Source organism: Gadus chalcogrammus, chromosome 4 (assembly GCF_026213295.1).
Source record: "Gadus chalcogrammus isolate NIFS_2021 chromosome 4, NIFS_Gcha_1.0, whole genome shotgun sequence".
NCBI lineage: Eukaryota > Metazoa > Chordata > Actinopteri > Gadiformes > Gadidae > Gadus > Gadus chalcogrammus.
Window position 1 is genome coordinate 3,992,368 of NC_079415.1, and position 4,345 is coordinate 3,996,712.

The window sequence follows — 4,345 nt, forward strand, 5'->3', positions numbered from 1 at the left end:
TTCACGGATATATTAAATGCAGGTGCGCTGCTCAGGCAAACCGCAAATGAAAAAAGGGTAGCTGCTTCATCCGTTCTTTTTAGAATTGTATGTCTTGATGTTTATTTTATCTAGCCATATATTCTCTTGTTTTTGGCTATGTGAATGAACGTCCGCGTCGTCGCCTCGATCGCAAGTCCAGTGTCAAAGGCAGTACAAATAGATAAAAATTTAGCTGAAGTTTCAACTGTCTTTTTTATTGTATTAACCAGTTCATTTCTCTTTTGTGAAAGTCACCAAAAGTCCAAAAAACGCAAGGTCACAGGCTAACAGTGGAGCTGTGTTGGGAACCAGCAGCCAAGAGCTTCCATGGAAACTTTCTACCCATGTTAAATAGATTTAGTTGGCAGTTTCTTTTCTGCCCATTCTTTTTTAAACTTATGGAAGCCATTTGCAGTACTGGCAGACACCATTTCTAACGACAATGGAGCTAGATTCTAAAAATATCAAAAGATGCCCAAAGCAAATACCTTTAACCCATAGTTTTATCAAATTAAAAAATTGTTTCATTGACCACAAATTGAGCAGAAATATTTTGCATACAAATCTTTAAATAGTTTAACCACATTAAGAAAAATACATTCGTTAATTTTTTTTATTAGTGAAGCCACAAGTTTTGCACATTATCCAAACAGAATACCTGAAATTTTGATATTTTCAGCCCTTTCGGGTTAAAACAAGAGAAAAGGACAACCCAACAAGAGTGAAAAGTTTGGGTTAGGTGACCTATAGTTCAAAGATGTCCCTGGTCAGGTAGACTAAATAAAAGTGTATTCCCAATTGCTCCAGGACATTCGTGTAATTTACTTGTGAGCTCTCCCTCAAGCCTAGAGAGACATCAGTGTTGAACCACCAACTGAAAGGGGGTATTTGCCATTAGTATGAGTGACAACATTTCATGGCTATTAATTTAGTTCATTATATTTAGCCGATTTGAATAGACTTTTCTAGCAGGTGAGGCTGTCAAAGAACTAAATATGGTGCAACTACAAAAAGTAAATTTGCAGCATGACCAAATTATACAAAAAGTATAGGAACTGTTCTAGCAGATATGTTTTAGAAGTCTCTTTTGATAGGCAGGGAATAATTGTCTTTGTCACCCTGTAGTCATGCCATCAAATCTGTTGGGCAAAGTACCGCTACTGATTAATCCAGTAGACTCACCAGTCAAGTCCCCCTAGTTAGAAAATGGAAGAAACCCAGTTAGTCATGTTAATTATTCTGTTACAAAATGGAGACTAATACTTTCCACATATTGCGATCCAAGTTACTGGCTGCCGTCTTGGATTTTATAGTTCTATATGAATAGATTCAATTTACTAAACTATTAATCATGCTTCAGAAGAATTAACCTTTCTTGGATGGCAGATCTACCACAAGCCTCCATTGCCACAACCTCCAGATGGCTTACGACCTACGGCAACTCCTCGACTACTGCAAGCCAACAAATTGGCTCTTGCACACCAGACACGCATTTTGCTTTATTTTAGGTTTTCAAGCATCTTAAAATACCCAAATCATCGCTCCAATACACAAGTCAGCTAATGGCCTACAAGGAAATGCTGAAGCTAGTGTTAGTGATGGCGATAGAAATGGACAAGCTTGCGTGTACAAATATGCAACTAGAATTGCAAGGTTCACAGCCCAGTTGCCCACTCACACTAGGCCATCTGGCCGTGGCCGTCGCAACTGTGGCCTGGCCTCGGTAGGCTCTTGTACATACGCCATCACGTCGCTATCATCCAAACAATTCTACCAAACCTTAACCAACTAGTGAAAAATGGAACAAAACTTTAGCACACACCCAGTGACTAATCACCTTGTCCAGGGGTGTTCCAACGTGGTTTACCAGAGGGCCTTGTGGACTTAAAGTAAGCCACACATTTGACAGACAGCATCGAATGACGTTAAACTAAGCTAATCTACGCTAATCTACAGGTTACCAGTGCTAGTGCAATTACATGAGCATTTTGCACAATATTTGTACTCCAATGCTACGTAAAGCAGGCTTCTTCAGAAACCCGTAGCCTGCTACATTGAAGGGCAACTGTAACAAATCCTGACCAAGACCGAAAGATGGCTCTGGAAGCCACTACGGCCCACGCAGCAGATTACTGCGTGGACCGTGGTGGCTTCCAGATCAACCCTTCGGTGGACCATTCATACACATGTATTCCGAGGATGTTTTGAAGACACTGGAGTCCCATGGCACTAGATTCCTTTGAAGACTAAGTTGGTATGGGGGGGCCCAAAGGGGGCCCCCCCATAGATCTTGTCAGTCATCTAACACCTGTTAAGAAAAACACACACACACACACATCACAAGATACAAATCAGCAAAGCTAGGTTAACGAACAGCGGTGACATGCATGTCAAGGTGCAAAGAGCAGGGATACTGATGGCTTGTGTCTGAGGAGACAGCCCAAAAACGTCAACATTTAATAAAGGAAAATAACTTTTACTCACTGCGGTGGTCTGTTTCGAAGTGCCATGTTGGTAGCAATATTTGTCTGGGCTGTTCAGTCAAATGCCCACAAAAACAAACACGCAACAACGCATACTTTCAGTTTGTATAAAGTGACAATAGTGATCTGCAATCTAGATCGAAAACTTTCAACCCTCACTAAACTCAACCTCGATTGAAACAGGCCGATGCGAAAAGTAAACCAAATCCATTGTGTTCACCTTTAATAAAGAGGTGCGTGACAGGTGATCTCAATTAAGAGCTAATCAGAAAGAACACACTGATCGGCCATGAGTGAGACGATCAAAACGAGGACGAGGATTTAACGGAATTGTTACCATTCAAATTCAAATTTCTTACTCATCCATGTTGGAGTGTGAATGTCACTCTATGCTATCTAAGAGGGAACTTCTGTCATTATGTATCAGCCAACAGTGGACCCCTGTCCTTCCATACAGTACAAGTGTGGACCATTTCCTGTGATGCAAATCAACAATTCAAATGCATTTCTTTAAAAATTGAGTACATTGTAAAATGGCAAATTAAGGCTAATTTGGGGATCGACCAATTTCAAAGATCTAGACCCATATTGTATTTTAATTGTATTTGTTTATCATTTTTATTTATACAAATGAATAGATAGGTTTTGTTAGACTATTCTGTTCCTAAAAACACACTAACAAATCAAGTTTGACAAATTATTATTACATTAGTTGAGATTACTATCTTTCCCTTACATTATATATATATATATATATAGTTATTTCCTCTTTTCATAAAAGCAGGAGTGTGAATGTCGCTCCATGCTATCTAAGAAGGGACTTGTGTCATTTTGTCATAGCCAACAGTGGACCCCTGTCATTAGAAAAACTTGTGTTAGGGTTGAGGGTGCAGGCAGGCAGGTAGGACCCAGACGGTTTCGGGAAAACTGCACTTTATTTATGCCTAAAGACTAAGGCAAGGAACCAGGGAACTCAGGTGACAACAGGGAATAGGGAACACGCAGGACGAACAACCACAATGATAGCACCAGGAACAAAGGAAAGACAAGGGCTTAAGTAACAAACACAACGAGGAACAGCTGAGACACATTAGGGGAGGGAACAGTAATCAACACAGGAGGGAAACACACCAAAACACGACAGACCATGACAGTACCCCCCCCTTAAGGGTCGCCTCCGAGTCCCAGGCGACCCACGACAAGCAAAAAAACGAAGAAAGTCACACCCCAAAACGGGCGGGTGGAGGGGTGCCAGGCGGGGGGAATCAAAAAAAATGGACTGGGGCGGAGCGGAGGGACGTCAGGCGGGCGGCCAGAAAACTGCCCCAGGGCATGGCAGGGAGCCTCAGGCGGACGGCCTGGGGGGCAAGCAGAGGCAGAGTGAAGGCGGAACCCTTCAGGAGGCCGGCGGCAAGGACGATGAGGGCTCAGTCCCTCAGGAGGCCTGCAGCGGCACGGAAACCCCTCTGAAGGCCAGCAGTGGCGAAGGCGGAAACCTTCAGGAGGCCGGCGAAGGCGACGTAGAGGGCGGGTCCCCTCAGGAGGGAGGCGAGGTGGAGGGCGGGTCCCCTCAGGAGGAAGGCCAGGTAGAGGGTGGGTCCCCTCTGGAGGAAGGCCAGGTAGAGGGCGGGTCCCCTCTGGTGGAAGGCCAGGTAGAGGGCGGGTCCCCTCTGGTGGAAGGCCAGGTAGAGGGCGGGTCCCCTCTGGAGGAAGGCCAGGTAGAGGGCGGGTCCCCTCTGGTGGAAGGCCAGGAAGAGGGCGGGTCCCCTCTGGTGGAAGGCCAGGAAGAGGGCGGGTCCCCTCTGGTGGAAGGCCAGGAAGAGGGCGGGTCCCCTCTGGAG

General features: G+C 44.6%; 1 long non-coding RNA gene across 1 annotated transcript; it reads right to left on the reverse strand.

Annotated features, from left to right (window-relative positions):
- Nucleotides 1-526: 526 nt before the first annotated feature.
- LOC130380783 (uncharacterized) lies at nt 527-2,685 on the reverse strand. Its single transcript, XR_008895323.1, has 3 exons — nt 2,506-2,685; nt 1,859-2,329; nt 527-1,216 (listed from the first exon to the last, which is right to left on the reverse strand). It is a non-coding gene; the product is annotated as an uncharacterized LOC130380783 (long non-coding RNA).
- Nucleotides 2,686-4,345: the final 1,660 nt, after the last annotated feature.